Source organism: Peromyscus maniculatus, chromosome 16 (assembly GCF_049852395.1).
Source record: "Peromyscus maniculatus bairdii isolate BWxNUB_F1_BW_parent chromosome 16, HU_Pman_BW_mat_3.1, whole genome shotgun sequence".
Classification (NCBI taxonomy): Eukaryota; Metazoa; Chordata; class Mammalia; order Rodentia; family Cricetidae; genus Peromyscus; species Peromyscus maniculatus.
In genome coordinates, this window is record NC_134867.1 from 11638760 (window position 1) to 11661633 (window position 22874).

At 48.9% G+C, this 22874-nt stretch overlaps 1 long non-coding RNA gene across 1 annotated transcript; it reads right to left on the reverse strand.

Moving 5' to 3' along the window:
- Positions 1-1963: 1963 nt before the first annotated feature.
- LOC143268842 (uncharacterized) lies at positions 1964-14921 on the reverse strand. The gene is made up of 2 exons (XR_013044970.1): positions 14407-14921; positions 1964-3418 (listed from the first exon to the last, which is right to left on the reverse strand). It is a non-coding gene; the product is annotated as an uncharacterized LOC143268842 (long non-coding RNA).
- Positions 14922-22874: the final 7953 nt, after the last annotated feature.

Below are 22874 nucleotides of genomic sequence, written 5' to 3' on the forward strand. Positions count from 1 at the left end.
ACCCAACAACACTCCAAATCAACACTCAACAGTCCCAAAGCGCTCATTTTAACCAGGGAGTCAGTGAAACCGAGAAGTGCTTGTCCTGAAACCTGGAATAAGAAACGGCTTTGCTCACTACAGTCAGTCAGGGCACTTAGAGGGAGGTGACCCGAATCCTGGTCTAGACTTGCCCTTAGCTGTGTGACTCAGGCAGGTCGCTCCACGTCCCTCGGATCGAGTCCCTCATGAATAGCACAAGCACTAAGAGGAGGCAAGATGGGATAGAAATTCGGGTCCTTGCTCGGTAACTCCAGGCTTTGCTTGGCATCCTAGGGGGAACCTGGAGTTATAATTACTCATTTAAATCCCAGTCTTGCTCTGACGGGAAACAACCTGCTTCCAGGAGTGTGTAGGCCGGCCGGCCCCAGCCATCCAAGCACTTCAGGACACCCAGGCTGAGCCTGAGATCCCTGAGAACTTCCTTCTCCACAGTTCTCACTACTAACAATCTCATTTGGTTTTGCATAAGCCTTTGAACTTCCTCTAACTCTTCTGTTGAAATAGTCTCCAAAGTAGAAGAGAAGGGACAATGAGTTATTCTAAGAAAGCCTGGGCGAGCGCATACCCCATAGCTGCCCTGGGGGGCCAGAAAGTCACTGAAAGTGTCAAAGTTTGTGATTGGCTGGTTTGTTTTGTTCACTGATAGGAACTCACTCTGTAGCCCAGGCTGGCTCCCACTCACTCTGTAGCCCAGGCTGGCTCCCACTCTTCATCCGCCTCCGTCCTCTGTGGTTGTTGATGTTTCTTTTCCTGTGTTTGTTTGTTTTCTGTTTTTTCAAGACAGGCTCTCTCTGTGTAGCCCTGGCTGTCTTGGAACTCATTCTGTAGCCCAGACTGGCCTTGAACTCAGAGATTTGCCTGCCTCTGCCTCCCAAGTGTAGGCATTAAAGGCAGGTGCCACCACGGCTCAACATCCTTCATTCTCTTGAATTACAGGCACAATAACACCCAACCAGAAATTCATTTTTAGCTCTGAATGGCATTTAAAATATTCACATGTATGTTGTCTACTCCTTGGTGTACCTACCTATTTTAAAAATGTAATTTTCTCTCATAACCTTTGAGGGAAACTATTGCTCACTGTTTCCTTGGGCTGGAAGTTCTGGATGGCTTTGTACCACTGAGGCCTGAGAGGGCGTGCTGGTTGGAGAAGGGAGCTGGACTAACCTCACCCTTCATGAAGACAGAGTCCAGAAGAGCACTCACAGGCAGGCATGGCCCACACAACCTACCAACCTAGTTCATTCTGTGTTCCCTTGCCACCACCAGTGACCCAGAGCACCGGTATTCCTTGCTCTAACAAGCTGAAGGGGGTGGGGAGGACGACATATGGGGACTTTGGGAAGATGTTAGCCAGCCAAAGGGAAATAAACAGAACAAGGAGACACAGACAGTCTGTTTGGGAGGCCATGGCCTGATCTGCCAATAGCTGGTTTGTTTCTAGGCCTTGGTCTGTTCTGTTCTCATTGGTGGTCCATGGTCTGCCTCAGCCGTTTTGGTTTCAGATGAAAGCCAAACCATGAGCAACCTTAGTCCTGGTAGCCCATGCTGCCCTCAAAGCCTCCAGAACAAAACTACAGAGGACTCTGAAAAGCCCCTTTAGTGGCCTGGCCCCTGGGCTCCTCCCCAGCCCTCTCTCAGAGGATGCATCCCAACACTAGGTCACAGTGAGCTGTAAGTGGCTGGCAGACTCATAATAAGCCCCTCTCCTCTGAGCGGGGATCAAAGCTCTAGATTGCAGCTGGAAATACAGCAGAAAGTTGTGAGGAAGTAGGCCCCCCACCCTCCCAGCTCCCCAAACCCTCAGCCCCCCACCTCCCCACCCCCAGAAGACAAGCATGGACTGGAATCTGCATGTATGCTGATGTGCATAAATGTATGTGTGCGTGTGAAGACAGACTGTCTTAATAACTTCTACACATTCTTTTTTTTTTTTTTTTTTTTTTTTTGGCAGGCTCTCTCGTGGAATCTGGAGCTCATTGGTTTGGGTAGTCTGGCTAGCCAATGAGTTTCAAGGTTTCCCAGCTCTCAGGTTAGAGACGCATACCACCAAGTGTTAGTGAGCACTCAGCTTTTTAAATCGGTGCTGGGGATTTGAACTCAGGTCTGGGTGCTCTCACCACAGGCACTTTACTGACAGCCCCGGGATAGCCAACTCTTGATGCATTGTCATTCAGGAATTGGGGTGTTTTCCAGTGGTTAGAAAGAGACCTACACCAGCAAACTGGGCACAGTTTGCTGGTGCAGGACAGGCTAGACCCCTGCTGCTCCAGCTGTGGGCACAGTTTGCGGGTGCAGGACAGGCTAGACCCCTGCTGCTCCAGCTGTGGGCACAGTTTGCTGGTGCAGGACAGGCTAGACCCCTGCTGCTCCAGCTGTGGGCACAGTTTGCTGGTGCAGGACAGGCTAGACCCCTGCTGCTCCAGCTGTGGGCACAGTTTAGCTGGTACAGGACAAGCTAGACCCCTGCTGCTCCATCCTCTAAGCATCTCTGCAGGAGAGCTGAGCAGACAAGGCACCATCTTGCAGCAAGGCAGCTTCCAGTGCCTCTGAGACCCCACAGGCGGCAGGCATTCTTTGTGGTCATCTCCTCAGACCGAGCTCACTCCGGCATCCCTGGACCAGTGGAAGTTTCTCCGAGCTGCTATAAAAGCTTCTTCAGGGCAGAGGTTAAGACACTTCTGCCTGGTTGTTCTCAGACTGGGCTCCAGAACAAACTCACACTCCTTCCCTTTTCTCCTCACGATGCTGGCGGAACACGCACCTCTCATATCCCCTCTTATCCACAGTCTTATCTTTTCACCTTTGACCATTTGTTGTTTTCTTCCTGGAAACTTTTTATCTCTTGCCATCCCTGACTGTTTCTCTGAGGGAAGAGGACCAGCTTTCACATTTTTGTTTTGTTTTGTTGTTTTTTGAGACAGGGTTTCTCTGTAGCTTTACATCTTTCCTGGAACTTGCTCTGTAGCCCAGGCTGGCCTTGAACACACAGAGATCCACCTGCCCCTGCCTCCCAAGTGCTGGGATTAAAGGCATGCGCCACCACTGCCAGGCCAGCTTTCACCTTTGAGCATCTACCAAAATGTCTCCATGTCACATGGGTGTGTCTCCTTGGGAACAGAGGGGGGCTGCGGGCTCTTTATGGGCCTAGGGAAGCTGCAGGCCCTTCCTGGGCAAAGGTGACATCTGGTCTACCTCGGTTGGAAAAAGTCGAGAGACTCCAGAATGTCCTTCCAAACAAGTCTCATCATCACCATAGTTATCAGGAACTGTTTCTTCAGTCATGATTTGTATAAACTCTGTCAAATGCTGGTTTGAATTACAAATGAGGACGAACATTCCTGTACTACCTTACCAAAGGCAAATGTGACCTGACCTGAGAAAGAAAAGTTAAGATGAGTTAGAAACCCCTGTAGCAGGAACCTTAAAAGTTCTTATTAATAAAATCAAACCCGAGGCGAGTTATTGGGGTCCATGCTGGTAGATCAGAGAGACAGAACAAGCCACAGCTATCTTACCTCGCCGGATCCTCAGCTGGTCTTGTCTCCTCAGACTGGAGGCCTCTGAGTCCTCATCCGGAATGGGTCTCAGCTGAATTACTGCTCAAAAGCCTGAATGCTTAACCAGCCAAAATCTCCTAGTTTCTGGTCCTCACGCCTTATATATCTTTCTGCTTTCTACCACCACTCCCTGGGATTAAAGGCTGGCTTTCTGGGATTAAAGGCATGTGTCACCATGCTTGGCTTTTTCCAATGTGGCCTTGAACTCACAGAGATCCAGAGGGATTTCTATCTCTGGAATGCTAGGATTAAAGGTGTGAGTGCCACCATTTTCTAGCCTTTGTATCTAGTGGCTGTCTGTTCTCTGACCCCAGATAAATTTATTAGAGTACACAATATTTTGGGGAACACAATACCACCACAAACCCCCATAACCCAAACCCAAGGATGAGCATGGCCTTGGTCAGAGCTTGGGGCCTTCAGGAGGTTAAAAGTCAGATAAATCACTGGATGTTCAGTTGCTCTACGATAAATAATGCTTTACAAAGATCTACAAAGTGGAAACTTGAAAGAGTCCTTGCTGCCTTGAAAACGCAAACTTTTTGCAATTTGTGAAGAATTCTGTTAAACTGCCCTCCCCGCTAAGCCCGGAATGTGAAGTTTGACCTCTTGACTGGAAATCAGAGAGGGGAGGAAGAAAACCGTAAAGGTGCTGACACTGAAAATCACATCTGGAAAGATTGTACAGGATGAGAGGAAGGACAAATGTACTCCCCAGAGGTGCTATGGAAACTGCTTTTTAACAATCTGCTGATAAATTGGTGGTCGTCTGCCTAATTATACCAAATTGATGCATTATTCTGAGACAGTGTTTTGCTATGTGGCTCAAGCTGGTCTTGACAATTTTCCTATCACTTTTGTTGTTGTTGTTTTGTTTTTGGTGGTTTTTGTTGTTGTTTGTTTGTTTATGTTTGTTTGTTTGTTTGTTTGTTTGTTTGTTTGTTTGAGACAGGGTCTGTCTCTCTGCATAGACCAGGCCCGCCTGGAGGAACTCACAGAGATCCACCTGCTTCTGCCTGATGAGTGCTGGGATTAAAGGTTCATGCCACCAGGCCTGGCCTGTCTTCCACTTGTGAACTCCAGGACAGCGGGGTGTGGACTTCTAGACCTGGCTCTATATTTTTATTTTAAACATTTAAAGAAGTTCTTATTAAAATATACAAAACACTTCGACAAAATGGATTAGTGAAGCAGCTGGATCAATATCGACAATAGTCAGCAAAAAACACACAACACTACCAACCCTCTTTCTGCACATTCCAGGCAGCAGCTGCAGTTAAAATTACATAGGTTTTAAGGATAATTGATATAAAAAAGAAATCACGGAAATGAGTGTGGAATTCAGGATGAAGATTGTCATGGCTGGCGTAGGAGAGAGGGAACCGTACAGTTAAACAGAGTTATAAAGATCTCTTTTTTTATATATATAATATCTTCTTAGACACTTGTTGTAATATTTAAATAGGCAAGGCAACAGAGAAAAAGGAAAAAAGAAAATTGGCGAAGTCTAGAAATATGCTTGTGTACAATACATTGGCTTTTCAGCTGTCTCCCTGAACTTCCTCAGGCCCCACACACCTCACACCACAGCCTTGACCTGCGTGTGGGGAAATCAGACAAGAAGTGGATGAGAGAGGAAACTCTACCCCTAGAAGCTCCAGACGGGGACTCATTATCTAGTCCAGACCTCTGGACGTCCCCTGTGTCCCTCCCCAACATCAGAACTGCAGCGTCTCTTCAGTGAGCAACAGCTTCGACTGACATTTCACCCCACGTTAGTGCTGCAGCCAGCGGTCACTGGTCAAGTGCTCAGAAATAAAGCCGGCTCTGTAAGGTGAAAGTACTAGAGAGTAAACACTGCCGCCATGGCCAAGTTCAAGCTACACCCATGTAAAACCCCCAGATAGCAGAGCCGGGAAATGCCATCACCATCGGCACCCAGGAGCTAGACCGCGCTGGCTCCCCGGCATCACTGTTTCCCGTATACTTTATTATTACTTTTCTAAACATCTCTGCAATTGACAAGCATCTTGCTCATATGCCTGTTTCTTCAGTCTCAAGAATGATAGAAGAGCCTCTCCTCCAGCTCAGAGTGAGAATCAAGTACAGACGCATGAAGCTTTCTAATCCTGTCAGCCATGCTTCCTTCATCCTTCTTCCTTCCTCACCAGCTATCTTCTTCCTCTTCCTCAATGCAAAGGCGCATTCCCACCACAGGGCTCAGGCCCCTGGAAACAGCACTTGGAGTCTGGGAACTATGTAGACACACTCCTATTGTCGGTAAGGTGGAATGAGCAAGCAAAGCCAGCTTGGAACACATAGCAAAACAGGGAGGGAGGGAGGGAGGGAGGGAGGGAGGGAGGGAGGAAGGGACAGAGAGAGGGAGGGAGGAAGGGACAGAGAGAGGGAGGGAGGGAGGGAGGGAGGGAGGGAGGGAGGGAGGGAGGGAGGGAGGGAGGGAGGGAGGGAGGGAGGGAAGGAATAACTATATAAAACATGGAGGTCCACCATGCATAGCTCTACTTGTAAAGGGTTCTGCTTGCGCTCAACTGCCCGCCCCTCTCGGGTAACAGGTCCTTCACGGTAACAAATCCTACCCAACAGTGATCCATCATGAAGCATTAACCGTGGCTGTGGCGCTGTCCTCTACCACAGACACAGTGTACATCAGGCAGTTTTTATGACTCTGCTCCTTCCCAGTGGGAGACGCGTCTGCATGAGCGTGCAGAGCTTGCTCCGAAGCTCTGAGCCCCACTGCCTTGGTTCCACTTGTTGACATGTAGATGACGGCAGATCTATAAAGGTGTAGGCCCTGTGTCAACAAACGAAAGTCACAAGAGACCGTAAAACTTTCTCTGCTCTTCCTCCTCCAATAATCAGGTTACATCACCGTTTCTTCAGAGGCACCTTCCAGAAAGGGTTGTGTGCCTCACATCTTCCGGCCCTAGCGTGGCTCTCACAGAAACTGCCCAAGAGTTTGTGCTGGTTCTGAAGACAGCTCGGCAAGGGTTGGTACTCCTCCTTAAGGAGGTGGGACACATTCCACTGAGAGTACTTACTGACTCACTTCTAGCTGGCAGACACAAACGACGGATGCTAGAGTAAACGACATTTCCCTCTTAGATCACTTGTGTGGAGTTATGACTCGAACAGTCCTTCCAAGGAGCCCACAGAGGAAGAGCTGAAGTCTCCAACCACCAGACATCTTAGAAATGCACTCTCGACCCACAGTCAACCCTTTAGACTCTGACTCTGACTGACAGCTTGACCCCACACTCTTGAGAGGCCCCAGCCTGGACCATTTCTGATCCCTGCCCCTCGGAGACTGAGGATTACAGACCTATGTGGTTTTGAGCTGCTCTATTTGGGGGCAATGGTTATAGAGTCACGAATCATCAACACAGCCTTCCAGAAAGCTGATCTAATGGCTTCATTTCCACCCCTGCCTCATCCCATGGGGTGTCCATGGTATCTCTTTTTCCTGTTTTCTTGCAGGGCCACAAGCCAGTCTTCTTCCTCGGCCTCTGCATGGTCCTTCCTATTTTCTCAATCTTCCTTGCCTTCTCCTCCTCGGGCTCCCAGGCTCTGGCCGTCTTCTCTTCTCTCTCATATTCTGTCTTACCTATCATCATGATTTTTATCTATACTTATATTCCTTTAATGGCAAGTGTTAACTCAAACTCTCAGAGGTAAATGGAGAAAATATTGCCTAATGTTGAAGAATAGAGCCTAGAGTAACTCACAGAATTCCTCAAAGATCTGTAAGGATTTGGATCCCAGGGACCAGAACTTAACACTGCCCAGACATTTTTTCCCTTTACTTCTTGTTTCTGCTTGCGTTCATTTCTTTGTTTGCTAAATTCCTTTTAGCATTGAAACTAGACTCCATCCGCACTTGGGAGAAGGTGGAACCACGAGCCTTGGTCCCACTGACCACATTAAGTGGCAGAGAAGTCTTTCTCCAGCAGAGGAGATGAGGGTTGGATAGAAATGGCGTACGTTCACCACACTATGGCTAGCTGGCTCTGCCATGGACCCTCCTGCTTCTCCCTGAATGCTGGGCCTTTATAGCAAAGACATGAAACAGCTCCAGCTGGAGATCAGGACATGGCATTTGGTAGGAAGGGCTACTGTAGGAAAGGTGTAGGATAATGCAATTATTCTCTCAGTTTTAGAGGCCAGAGGTCCAAAATTAAGGTGTTGGGAAGGTCAAGAACTCCCAAGGCTGCTGCAGGAAGATCTGTGGAAACCTTGCTCTTGCTTCAGGTGGGTCCTTGGCTCATCTGGTCTGTTTCCATCTTCGCACGGTGTTCCTTTTGTGTGCACCATTATCTCTGTGTTCACATTTCCCCGTGTTTGTGAAGGCACAGCGCACCCTCTATACAACCCACTCTAGTGACATCAGCTTAATCATCTCTGCAAAGACCTCGCTTTCCAATAAGATTTCTTTCTAAGGAACTGGTCACTAAACTGTTGACATAAAGGGGTGAAGTGGGGAATTCAAACCATAACAGGACCTGTAAAGAACACTAACACAGAATCTATTGAACCCATTGGCATTTCCCGCTCTTATCATGGTCTTTGTTCCCCAGACTGGCTCCTTTCCTTATAGATCTTATCTTAGTTACACACACCACCATGTGCTCTGTAATCCAAACCAAGCCCTTCTTTGTTCTTATCTCTCCAGTCATTCAGTGAGTCCCACAGGGCTGTGTCATAACTGCTTCTTAATGGGCCTCCTTCCTTCCAACTAAATGTTACATCACCTGAGCTTAGATTCCTAGAATTTTGTATCTGGATGTCACAAACACCTCCTAAATGTTCTGATGGTCTCCAGTTGTAGTTTTCTGACTATTCACTGTAACACCTTTGCCTCCATCAGTCCATCAAATACAGACGCCTGTGTGATCTTTCAAAAGCACCAAGGTTTAATGACAGTTCCGTAACTTTTCCATTGAGTTCCAGTGGTTTCCACGGCACAGAGTTCTTGATAAGGCCTCCCGTCTGGGCTAGTCCCAAAAGTTCTGCACTTCCTCTTCGAGTCCCCATCATTCTGTGTATCTAAAGCCTCCTCATTCTGGAAGCACAGCCCAAGAACTTCCTCAAGGACGTCCTCTTCATCTGGCCCCTCGCCGGCCCTGCTCACGGTCTCTTCCTAACCACTGTCCTGTTGTAGCAGCCTTTGAACAAAATTTCCTGCAGAAAAACTCTTCTCTGCTCTCGGAGGGTTTTGGGGGGTCCCTGTGGACACTGCACATGGACACTCAGACCCCAAAGGCTTGCACACAGCCGGGTATGGGCATGGCTAGGCAGCAATGTATGAGGACAGCACAAAACACTAGACTTTCCAAGAGACCACTCTGGCAGCAATCGAGGGGCCAGATGTCTGGCGAAGGTGCTGCCATAGGCAAGGGCAAGCTGGGCCCTCGACAATGATGACTCAGCTTCTGGGGGCTCCTGGATCTGGATGGGGTCCTGGTAAGGATGACTCAGCTTCTGGGGGCTCCCAGATCTGGATGGGGTCCTGGTAAGGATGACTCAGCTTCTAGGGGCTCCTGGATCTGGATGGGGTCCTGGTAAGGATGACTCAGCTTCTGGGGGATCCCAGATCTGGATGGGGTCCTGGTAAGGATGACTCAGCTTCTGGGGGCTCCGGATCTGGATGGGGTCCTGGTAAGGATGACTCAGCTTCTGGGGGATCCCAGATCTGGATGGGGTCCTGGTAAGGATGACTCAGCTTCTAGGGGCTCCGGATCTGGATGAGGTCCTGGTAAGGATGACTCAGCTTCTGGGGGATCCCAGATCTGGATGGGGTCCTGGTAAGGATGACTCAGCTTCTGGGGGCTCCAGATCTGGATGGGGTCCTGGATGGCTGAGGTCTTTGCCTAGCCCAGCCTTTCTGCAAAGATCCTTGTCTCCTTATGGGTGGCTGCAGAACAGACCACCTAAATGCCAGCAGCTGAGGGGTCAGAGCACTCGGTCCCTGTCTTAGGACGGTGGAGTGCGCTTCCAGACCACATGCTCCTGAAGGACAGCAGGGTGTCACCACCGTTATAGACCTGTACTGAGTGCAGACGTGGCCGTTCTGGACACTACCTTGGCCAGACACTTCGTTCTGGGTGCAGTTCTGTCTGATTGGGTCTGCTAACTACCCCCACTGCATAAATGAGAATACTGAGGCCCAGAACAGTTATAGAATGTGCCTGAGGCTTCACGCCTGGTCAGAGTTGGGGCAGAGATTTGAACCTAGGCTACCTGGTTCCAGAATCCACATTCTCCGTTTGTTTGTTTTGGGGTTTTTGTTTTGTTTTTTATTTAACATAATTTCTTTATTGAATTCTTTGAGAATTTCATATCATGTATCCTAATTCTGCTCACCTCCTAGTCCCCCTTTATCCTCCCCTCACCCCTGCAGTGTCCCCCAAAAGAAAATTTTTTAAATAGTCAAAACAAAACAAGCAAACAAAAGCGAAAACCAAAAGGAAAAACAACCCTTTTCGCTCCTTCATCCTCCTCTCCTCTCCAACCCCTCTTCATTGTCCTGGTGGCGTTGGGAGTCACGGTGTCACACAGTGCACCCTTTTGTCCATCAGTGTTACTTGCAAATGTTCACTGCAATGAGTCATTGGTCTGGTTCGAGGCCTCTGGTTTCTGGTACACCCTCATCACTGGATCCGCACAGTCTGGGATATCCTGAGGCCACTCCAAGTCATGGAGATTCTGCAGTGATCATTCACGAGCCCAGAAGGTCCTTAACTGGGGATATGTCAGAGTAGGCCAACTCCAGGCCAGGCTGTGGGCCTGAGTGGTAGCTGAGTGAGTCTGAGCCACTGGGGCCGCTCCCCTCAGGTGAGGGGCAAGCCAGCTCCCCTATGCCCATGCCATCAGGGTCAGTTCTCCATTGCCTATGGTGAGGGGCGGGTCTCTCTCTCTCTCTCTCTCTCTCTCTCTCTCTCTCTCTCTCTCTCTCTCTCTCGATTGCAGGAGGGGTGGGACAGAGAGGGGGGACTCTCCTGTGAAGGTTGGGACCAGCTCTCTTGTTGCAGTGTCCATGAGGAGAAGGGCCAGCAAAGGGTGGGGCTGGCCCCGATTTCATCAAGCGTGGTTCCTATGGTCCCCCAAGGTGACATGAGTCACAGACATTAACACAGACCTCAACTGCAGCAGAACCACAGACCCAGACATGGCCCTCAGCAGCAGCTCAGGCCCAGACATCCTGACCCTGAGTAGAAACACAGGCCACTCGGATCAAGATAAGATGGCTCTAGAGTTGGCATGGCCCTGGACAATAAGGCCACAGGTTTCAGCCTAGACCCCAGGCTTCCATGTGACCTTTGGTGGCAAAACAGACCCCAGCTGCTGTAGGACCACAGCCCCAGACATGGTCCTCGGCAGCAGCCGGGTCTGGATGTCACCAGTACAGTGCAGGCCACTCAGATCAGCATGCCCCCAGCGGCAGCATGGTCCTCAGACACTAACATGGCCCCTGAACTCGGGCATCTGCACTGTCTTTGATAACATCCACATTCTTAGCTTTCGTATTCTTCCACCTACTAACTAACACTGATTCATTTTTTTAAACAAAATTAATATGTCTGTAACTAAAACTAAGTTCACACACAATCACTTTTGGGGCCCCAGGAAGAACACTTAAGGCTCCAGGCTTTCGTCCTCTGAAGCTGACACAGTATGAAGCCAGTGTCCAGGTCATGGGCACTGAGACATCCATAGAGAGAAAAGCCCGTTTTCTCGGTGTTGAGCCCCCAACCAAAGCCACCAAGCAGCAGTTCTGATTCCCCAGAAGAGATCTGTGACAGAGCTAGGCTGGTAACCAGCACCTGGGAGGCTAAGGAAGGAGGGATGCTGTGAGTCTGAGGCCAAGCTGGACTCCATACTGAGTTCTAGGCTAGCCTTAGGCCACAGAGTGAGATCCTGTCTCAAAGACAAACAGATAACCACCACCACCCACAGAAATTGCGACAGAACTACTTTTCATGTGAGCCACTGCCCAGGAGACATGTTGAGGTCCCAACCTTCAGTACCTCAAAATGTAACCCAGTTTGGAAACACTGTGTTTATAAAAGTAATCACGTGAGAATGAGGTTCTCAAGGTAAATCCTAATCCACATGTACCCAGGAAGATGAAGGTGGAGTAATGTATTCATCCACCATCCAAGGAATCCCCAAACTGCGGCAAATCACCACACAGGCAAGAAAAAAGGAAGGAACAGTAGAAGGGATCAACCCTGCTAACAGTTTAATCTCAGGCTTTTTTCTTTTTTTTAACTTCCAGATCTGTGAGGCAGGAAATTTCTACTATTTGAGCTACCCAAGTCATGGGGGTACTTTGCCACTACAGCCTTGGGACGGGAATGTACCCATGCCTTCTATATGCTCTGGGTAATTACATACTGGATCTACGTAGTAACGGTATATGATTCTCCTGGTCAGCACAGGGAGGTTGACCAAAGAACTGGCAAATCAATAAAAGAACAACCAGACTGGCAAAAAACAAAACACCGTGGGCAGTGGAGGGCTTCGAGAGACCTCGGGCTTCGAGAGACCTCGGGCTTCACCTGCTGTCTTGAAAAGGAAGCTATCTGTGAGGCAGCTGCACGAGGAGGCCTGAGAAGAACAAGCTCTGGAAGACAGACAGACAGACAGACAGACAGGCATGGCTTTACCACAGGGGTCTGGCAGTAGAAACTCTTAGACTAGTAGGTATATCCAATAAAGAAAACTAGAGTTAAGGGACCCCATGTCGGGAGCACGAAGGTCCTTGCATCCACAGATCTCACAGATCCAGGGAAACTAACTTGAAGCACACAGGATTGTTCTCTCAAAGGAAAGGTCGCAAAAACATGTTCTTCATGGAAGTTGGAGGTGATTAAGAGCCTGGGCTCTGTGTTATCTGTTGGGCGAGGCCATATCAAGCTCTCACAAACAGGACCTTAGGTAATCTAAATGACCCTTATAGCCAGGGAATCCCCCAAGATGCCACAACCAAGATCAGAGATACCTACTAGTCTAAATGACCCTTACATTATCTGTACAGCCAGGGGCTCCCCCAAGCTCCCATAACCAGGACCAGAGGTGTCTAACAGCCCCAATGACCTCTACTCTATCTGTGTGCCTGAGACCAGGCCAGATCCTTCCCCAGACCCTTGAGTGAATACAAGTAGCCTATCTCTAGAACCCATCTTCCTGGAAGAAATGACATGTGCTTTGAGTTAACTTTCTATGTAACTATGCCTCTCTGGGCAATAGGGATTGTGTGCTACACCAGGAAATAAACTGTACTGTTTAAAAATGCCTGGCAACAAACTGCCAGCCGTTAGACTCACTAGACGTTCGATCCAGTCTGACTAAGTCAGGCTGGACTGGGTTTCAGGTTCACCTCCTCGCCTCCTGCTGGGACTCCTGCAGGGATCCCACCCCCACCCCTGCAACCTCAGGCGAGTAGATCGGAAGGCTTTCCGAGTGTATAAGCGCCAACAGGCGGAGTCACTACTGTCTTTATCGACTAGAGAATCTCGACAGGGAAGCCATCCTTCCAGGAAAGCATCCTCAAGCTTGCCCTCTGGTAAAAGGAACCATGGTGAGGGCTGATAGGATGGCTCGGTGGGTGAGGGTACTTGCCACACAGACCTGGTAACCGAGTTCCATCCCCAGGACCCACACACAGGTGGAAGAAGGGATCGGACTCCATAAAGTTGTCCGCTTTCCACCACATGTGTGCTTGGCATGAGCTTACCCCATCTCTCTCTCTCTCTCTCTCTCTCTCTCTCTCTCTCTCTCTCTCTCTCTCTCTCTCTCTCTCTCTCTGTCACACACACACGCACACCAGTAATTCATTGAAACCAGAGGTGAAGCTTGCCCTCCCCCTTTTTTTAAAGCAATGAGGGTCTGGAAAGATAGATCTATAGGTAGGTAAAGTCCCTGCCTTGCAACCAAGGGAACCTGAGCTGAGACCCCAGAACCCACATGCGGAGTGGTGGTCCACACTGTCATTTCAGCACTGAGGAAGCAGAGACAGGGGCATCCCTGGGGCTTGCTGGCGATGGGAATACTTGGTGCACTCCAAGCTAGTGAGAGATCCTTCTCAAAAGAAAAGATGTGGATGGGGCTCGAGGTCTGATGTCAGAACTTGATCTCTGGCCTCTACACTCACAAGCACACAGGTACACAGGCACTAGCACACACACACACACACACACACACACACACACACACACGCGCGCGCGCGCGCGCGCGCGCGCGCGCGCGCGCGCGCACCCACACAGATATGCGCACACATTAAAATAAGGCTTGGGTTGATGCATTAGTAAATGTGTCCTGTGTACGCCTCCATCTCCCTGTAATTACCATCTGCTTTATTCACTTCTGACTGCCCAGTTATACTGCTAATTTAAGAAATATTTACATTAGCTTTAGTCAATATTTGACTTTTTTAGTAAATGTTATACTATTAAGCTGCTTAAACATTTATCAAGCAGTTAAAATGAGTCCTTACCTCATTTAATATTTATCTTTGAACAGACCTGGTAAGCATAGAGATAGTCATGGCAGCATTTAGAACTTACTTTCGGTTTTCTTGAGCTACTGTGTACCTGTAAAATGTTAACCATGAAGAAAAGCTGTTCCACAAAGGAAAACCTCCCTAGGTAAACCAGAAACCCAGTTCATAAAGAGCGCCAGCCGCAGAGCGTGGGAAAGAAGCCAGCTGATCTTCCATGGAAATTTCAATTTAACTTCAAGTAAATCTTGAGCAAAAAGCTGAGCACACTTCACACCAGTCGCATACCTTGAATCGTCGTGCCTCGCATTTGTCCCTCTCACACTTACTTCTCGCTGGGTAACATTCCTAAAGTCCAGATGCTTTCTCCTGCCACCACAGTGAGTGGGCGACTGAGAGAGAGCGGAGCAAGTAGTCAAGACAGGAGAGGAAGGACTCACCCGCTGGACGCCAGATCTTCAAGCCCCACTGAGGAGGCAGGGCAGGAAAAAGCTCCGTGACCAGCCGTGAGACAGGAGCCCAAGGGCCTTCATCCTGTGACCGCTTACGGACCATCTGTTACGTGCTGGCTACCATGCCCAGGGCTGAGTTATGATGAACAAGACAGATTGGATTCTTGGTGCCTGTGACCGAAAGCAGGCAAATCAAGAAGCTTCCAGGTGCTGATCATTACAAGAAACTTCATGCAGAATGATTTGAAATCCTGAGTCTCTTAACCCTTAAGAGTAGAAGAATTCGGCCCTGGGGAAATCAAGAAGTGCATTCCCCGCAAAGAACACGGTTGTTCTGAGGGGACAGAATGAGCAGATTCTAGAAACACAGAGTCCATTTTCCTCCTCAAAAGGAAAAAAAAAGTGCACAACGGAGCAGGGAGACAGCTCAGTGCATAAAGGCACTCGCTGTGCAAGTTCAAATCCCAAACCTACATTTAAGGGAAAAGGGCAGATGTGGTGGCAGCACCTACAATCCCAACATTCTATGGTGAGAAGGAAGAGTCAGAGCATGGGTCAGCTAGTCCAGAGTACTGGAGTGCACAGTGCTAGTTCTGAGTACTGGAGTGCACAGTGCTAGTCCTAAGTACTGGAGAGCACAGTGCTAGTCCAGATTACTGGAGTGCACAGTGCTAGTCCTAAGTACTGGAGAGCACAGTGCTAGTCCTAAGTACTGGAGTGCACGGTGCTAGTCCTGAGTACTGGAGTGCATAGTGCTAGTCCTGAGTACTGAGTGCACAGTGCTAGTCCTGAGTACTGGAGTGCACAATGCTAGTCCTGAGTACTGGAGAACACAGTGCTAGTCCTGAGTACTGGAGTGCACAGTGCTAGTCCTGAGTACTGGAGAGCACAGTGCTAGTCCTGAGTACTGTAGTGCACAGTGCTAGTCCTGAGTACTGGAGTGCACAGTGCTAGTCCTAAGTACTGGAGTGCACAGTGCTAGTCCTGAGTACTGGAGAGCACAGTGTAGCAACACTAACAAGAGATCCTGTCTTCTCAAGGCCAAAGGCAAGACCCTCATCCAGAAAGTAACTCTCCCATCTCCACTCTTGAAATGTGTCAGGAATGCATGAACACACACTCACACACTGAAACTAATTTATTCAGTCATTCATTTCAAAGATACCCTTTTAATTTTTACAACATAGATTTGTTTGTTTATGGGGGGCACGCACAGGTGCCATAGTGAACCTGGAGTCAGAGGACAACTTGTGGGAGTCAGTTCTCTCCCTTCACAATGTGGGTGCCCTGGGATCAAACTCGGGTCATCAGGCTTGGCTTGTCGGCTGTAAGCACTCGCATTTACTTACCTGGCCAAGGTCACATGATAAGGCTGTGAGAAATGAAATCAGGTCAGGTTGGAGGGGCCACGCGCAACCGAGGTTGTGACAATTTCATTGAGAGCAGTCAGACATGAAACAGAAGATGACGGCCATTGCCAGGATCCATACAGCTGTAGTGGCCAGGATACAGTAAAGTTTACAAGCCATACAGGGTCCACAGGATCAATGTCTGAGACCAACTGTGCTGTCACGTTCCCATGCGTCCTTGACTACGAAGGGAACACACAGAGAAACACACAGCAGCCTGAACGCTTCACTGCCTGAGGGAGTGCGTCAGTCTCTCAGGAACCGGAAGGTACATTGTACTTCAGAAGCCATGGACCTGAAAAACCTATGATGTATGCCTCTCAAGGCAGCTAGAGCAAGCCAGCTCCATGGTTCCCTGCAGATGGCAAGTGGCTTTACCCACTGAACCATCTTGCTGGCCCTAAAATGTACATACATAGGTAAATAGCACCATAACCAAGTATTATTTTATAATACAATATGGTGTTTGTGGGGAACGTTTGTGTCCTTTGATTCTTCTGATGTCAACCTTAGTGTGACTCTGAATGCAGGAAGATACTCCAGGCACACTGAGCATCACGGCAGCAGCGATAAAGAGAGTGAGAAAGGACAGGATGGCACACGTCTGTAATCCCAGCACTCAGAAAGTTGAAGTAGGGAGGATTTCAAGTTCAAGGCCAGCCTCGGCTATACAGCAAGGCATCATCTCAAAAAGAAAAACAAAACAAAACAAAAGAACAGAGGTAAAAAGGTGTCTGAAAATAAAAACAGTAAAACAAAGTGAGATGTAGTTCTCCAGGGACTGAATCCAGGGCTTGTGTATGCCTCGGTACTGGAAGAAAAGTCAGAAAATGGAAATCACTTAAATGTCCATATATAAACATCAGCTTATCCATTTGCTGGGAAATGCATGACTAAGAAAGTTCTCACAGCCTTCAAGATAAGAAGCAAAATATAAAATTAGCCATATAGGAATAAAACATAGAACAGATAAGAGGAAGGAAGAATGCTAAGTGATGGCACAGTATAGCCTTTTTTCCTCAGCACATAGCATGTTCCCCCTGTCATCATCCTGGTGTGGATACCCTGGCCATGTAGCCATGGCAACTAAGTGAGAAAATACGGAGGTAGCTAGGTCTGGAGTAGAAGTGATAGAGTTCCTGACGCCTCCTGGTAGAAGGCAGAGGGGAAGGTCTCAGGAATTGCAGCCATTATTCCCTCCTGCCCATCCCCAGTTGCAAGTGATCTTGGGAGCTGTTAGAGTTCACAGGAAGTGGAAGGTTAACTGAAGGGGGGCAGCCTGATGTGGTGGCGCTTGGCAGTGTTACAGCTGTTTGGGGCTGATTCATGTTCCTGTAAGAATATCCCTCCTTGGTGTTTTATAAGTAAGCCCAATAAACGTATTGGACTTGGTGAAACTATACCTTGGCCTGTTGTTGATGTGTTTATCTAGGTACACAGACATTGTCCACACCCCCGAAGAGCAGTTAATGCAGCAGGGAGCATGATTGTTTTCTATGTATTATTTCTTATCTTCCAAATTCCCTTAACTGTGCATGAATCACTCTTATGATTAAAAAAAGAAAACACTTGGATCTTCCTCTGCTCACTACGTTGGCACTCCCCACATATCTTCCCTCTCCTGTCTGCCGCCTGAACTCAGCAGGGGGTGTAAGAGGGACTTTTTTCCAAAGCCACTGCAGAAAGACAGACCTGTGAGGTCAGGCATCAGACTCATTTGGCCTCTCCACCTCCAGTGTCCACTGGAACTCAGGCCGGAGGATGAAGAGGCTAAAGCCAGAGGCAGGTAGAAAGGAACAATGCTTGCTTCAACCAGGGATGATGCATTGAGAGACTAAGCGTTGGCCAGTGAGTATTCAGTCTCTCTCCTTTGGGAATTCTAAGGTCACTCCAAAGAGCAAGAAGGAAGATGCCATGTCATAGTCAAGGATGAGAGGCCAGAAAAGCCAGAGGCAGGTCAAGAGGAACTCTGAAAGCCATGTATAAATGCTCCTGGTGGTTTGGGTGGAACCTCAAACAGGCCTGGCAGGTACCTCACTGGCATTTGAAGCATTGGCAGAGAATAATCACAAGAATGGAGACAGTAGAGAGGGCATACATTTATCTATGAATCTGGCATCTGATCAATATAAAGAGTAAATATTCCATACATTCAAATCTCATAGGGGATGTATCTTAGTTACTTCTCTATAGCTGTAATAAGACATCATGGCCAAGGCAACTTAGAGAAGAAAGAGTTCATTGGGAGATTCTGGTTTTAGAGGATGAGAGTTCATGACCATCACGACAGGAAACATGGCGGCAGGCAGGCATAGGGCTGGAGCAGCAGCTGAGAGCTCACATCTTGATCCTCAAGCATGAGGCAGAGACAGAGACACACAGAGAACCGGGAATGATGCAGGCTTTTGAAATCTCAAAGCTCTCCACCAACAAGGCCACATTTCCTAATCCTTCTCAAGCAGTTCCACCAACTGGGGACCCAGCAGTCAAACCTATGGGCCATGGGGACCATTTTCACTCAAGGCACCACAGTGAGGAAGACAGTTTTCCTCTTCCATGACCAACGTTTATTAACTAAACTGACAGGAGAAAGAGCACACAAAATTTATCTAATACCAGTATTTTATTTTCTGTTCCCAGAGGCACAGAATTCCCCCAAGAGTAAATATCGTCTGTATATCATCTTAGCGAAGAAAATAAACTTGTGGAGAATTGACAAGATGAAGAGGGTCTGAGCTTTGAGGGGTGACAAACTGTGGGAAGTTAAGCTTGTGGGAAAACTAACGACAGGTAAGAGCGGGTGTGTAACGTGTGTTGGTGCAGACCCATCTCAGGATGGGTTTTCTGTCTCTGGTGTTGAGAGTTATTCCTTCCCCCGTGCAGTAGAGAGGAGGGGAACATCTTCACAAAGGGGAATTTACGGCTCCCTCCTAGGCAGACAAAATGAAGATTTTCTTGTTTCTTAATTTTACCTTAGCACAAAGCAACCCCTGTGACAAGCGGCACATTACTCCCATCATCTCTACTATTCACGTCTGTACTGACAAGGAGGACAGGGAACCACACTCGAGTTTCTGAACTGGATTCCAGAAGGAAAATGGTAGCAGTCACAAACGCAGGAAAGGAAGGAAGTGGCCAAGAACCTGGGTCACGTGCAGAATAGACACAAGAGGCAGAAGGCACAAGCTAGAGTTACAGGTGACTCAGACGCGCGCTCACAGGGTGCTGTGCTCCGGCCTCCAGAATCCAGAACGTGGTCTAAGTGACTCAGACTCACACTCACAGAGTGCTGTGCTCCTGACTCCAGAATCCAGAACGTGGTCTAAGTGACTCAGACGCGAGCTCACAGGGTGCTGTGCTCCGGCCTCCAGAATCCAGAACGTGGTCTAAGCGACTCAGACGCGCGCTCACAGAGTGCTGTGCTCCTGACTCCAGAATCCAGAACGTGGTCTAAGTGACTCACACTCACACTCACAGAGTGCTGTGCTCCGGCCTCCAGAATCCAGAATGTGGTCTAAGTGACTCAGACGCGCGCTCACAGAGTGCTGTGCTCTGGCCTCCAGAATCCAGAACGTTCTCTTGGTATCAGAGAAGAGATGGCGAAGGTTGTGGAGAGGAGCAGGTCACGGGCCCGAGAGTTAGGAGCAGTGGACGGCTCGTTCGTCTCCAGGGACACAGGAGCTGTGGCAGAGGTGAAGCCTCCCTTCCTGACACCGCAGCTTCCCTCTGTAACCCCACACAGTCAGTCAGCCCTGTCTCCCAGGTTTTGTCATCTGAACAATGAACATTCCTTTCCCATTACTCATGTTCCTGATGGCAATGCTAAAGAGACCTGAGCCAAGCACTAGCCTTGAGTGTGCTTGGGGAGCCCCAAACAGGCTTTTATTGTGGAGTACTTATTAATTTCATTTTCTCTTTTTACCCTTTTATGGGTATGGGTGTTTAGCCGGCATGTGTTTGTTTACCGCACGTGTGCCTGGTGCCCGCAGAGGTCAGAAGAGGGAATGGAATCCCTTAGAACCAGAATTATAGATGGTTGCGAGCTGCCGTGTTGGTGCTGGGAACGGAAGCCAGGTCCTGGGCACAAACAGCAATTGTTCTTAACCACTGGGCTGTCTTTCCAGCCCCAGAGATCCTTCATTGAGTTTGCTCAATTTGCTGGAGCCTGGCTTAAAGAATGTAGAGAAACGCGTTTACCGGTTCATTACAACAGATGGAAAGTGATTAGGGCGAGGTTGTGAAGACAGCCACAGTGCTCACACCCCCTCGGGGAGCACTGCCCTCCAGGAGCCTCCGGATTTTCTGCTGTCTGGAAGTTTCCATCACCTGTTCTTCAGGTGTTAATGGAGATGACGTCACTCCAGTGTAACTGAGCATGGACACCGTATAGAAATGTGAGCATAGAACCGAGTGTGACCTGGTATTGACAGAGGTGGGGGGGGGGAGCAGGGGAGAGGGACCAATGAGGCCTGTCCAGTCCCTTAATCTCTCTGTGCAGCATTTCTCCCTAAAAAATGTAGGCAGTCTCCCTTCTGAAATGGATTTCTTGTGAGTTATCATTGGACACGAGAAGCCTGAGAAGATTTGAGTTTCTGTGAGCAGCCTTGGGAAATAGAAACCATCATTTCTATGACCTGGGCTAGGGAGGGAGTCAGGAACCAGAGAAGCCCAGCTGGTGAGCAGGCAAGACGGTCCCCCATGTGAAAACATTTGGCATGCATGATGGCCTGAGTTCAGTTCTGGGAACCCACAGTGAAAGGAGAGAATCGGCACACAAAAGTTACCCTCTGACCTCCACACATGCTGCGGCACACACTTGAGCACACTTGCACGCCAGCACATAAACACATGCACACACACGCACCACATAGCAGACTAGCTAAAAAGCGTCTCCTGATGGCCTCACCAAAGCCTTTTCTCCTCTCAGCCCGTCTCGGCACTGAAGAGCTTTAAAGCACTGACGTGTAAAAGGAGGCAGACTCGTTTTAGATTTCTCAGAGGTTTCAGATCCAGGGTGCAGCCTGGAAGGGGGGGATACATGCCTTCCACACACAGAGACTCTCCCTCAAATCCTCTTCAGTCAGCACGCTCCCCCAGGCCTGCCATGAAGGTGTCTGGTGTCCCAAATTCCTTTCATCTTCCTGCTCTCTCCACCTCTTCCTCAGCTCTTCCACCCTCCTGTGGACCCTTCCTGGCGCTTCCCTCCACCCACAGCCACGCAGTTCAAAGCAGCCCACAGCTCAGCTTTGAAGGTGCCTTAAAGGAAACGTGGATGCTTAACTTCCTCCCAGTGACACCGCAACTTTTTTCCAGCTGCTGCTGCCCACTGCCACTCAGGAAGCCAGCAAGAGCAGAGAGCAAGATCTCGAAGCCTTTCCCTAGAGGTCTCCTTTAGTTCCTGGGAGGGTTTGCTGACCCATCAAACCACCTGCCCTCAGAAACTGGGGTTCTTGGGAGGGCTATTGGCTCCACACTGAAGCCCCCCCAACTTCTACCTCTTCCCATGACCACTGCTCCCCAAGTTTGCATGCCCACACTGACGGGAGTCTCAGACATTGTTCAGCAAAGGACGCTGTTAAGGTTACTAATTGCATGCTATAGGCTTACAGGTACTTAAGGGAACTGTGGTTCAAATGGACCTGGCAAAAGTCTGAAGTTTATCCGTCTGAGTAGATAGTGTTTCCTTACATTCCAGCACAGAACCTTCGAGAGAATGAGACCTCAGGAGATCAAAGTCCTCTGCCTTTCAACAGGAGATGTGCATCGCACCCCTGAGGCCCAGGCTGGCAGAACAGTTTTGTCAAGGACACACACTTGGTGAAGGTGTGAAGCAGAACACACACTTGGCAGAGGCGTGAAACAGACCTTTCTCTGGCCTACGTGCTCGCTGTAACACGATGTCCTTCAGAAAGTACCACCTGCCTTTGGAAGTCGTCCAGCCCTTGTTTTGATTTCTCTCAAGGCATTTGCGTTGTCTCAACACCAGCTACCTAACCCTGCAGCTGTGTCTCCACACCAGTGGCAACGTAAGCAACAGGACAAAGTGGGCTCCACCCCGAGAAGCACAAACACCCCATTAAGGAGGAGGCAGGAGAGCGAATAAATAGGCATGTAACAACAATAGAAAGATTTTGAATGAGCTAGCAGCAATTTCTTTAAAACAAAACAAAACATAAACCTGCAGGGGGGGAAGAGGCCAAAGCAGGAAGAGGCCTCAGAAACACCAGTATGCAAGTGATTCTGTGAAATAAATGTAAAGGGAAAGCCAGGCGGGGTAAGACTGCCCCTTTAGGGACTCAGAGATGACATCTCCATTTCTTCCTTTGTTCTCTGGCTCTCATCAGGGGTGTATGTGAACACCATGTATGAGACGATTTTTCTGATGAGCTCTTCAGTGCTTTGGGCTGTCAAAGCCGCTGGACTTTTCTGCTTCTTCTTCAAACTCAGTCAAATTGTCCTTTTCTTCACCTTCCTCTCATGACGGCAGTCTGCGAAGCCGTTATTGGGTCTAAGACTGTGAACCCTGGACCGCTGTGCATCAGATCAGTAGCTGACGCCTGCCTGCTGGACCCTGAGTGCCAAGAAAACACCACATCCGAAATCTGCCCTCAAAGTGCCTCTCTGGGGAGGTTCAGGCCTGTGCTGACCACAGTGCCTGACTCCACTGGTGACATCCCTGACACACACACACATATACACACAGACACACAGACAGACACAGAGACATACACACACAGAGACACACACATACATACACATACACACATACATACACAGACACACACACAGACACACACACAGAGAGAAGAGACACACACATACATACACATACACACATACATACACAGACACACACACAGACACACACACAGAGAGACACACAGACACACACATA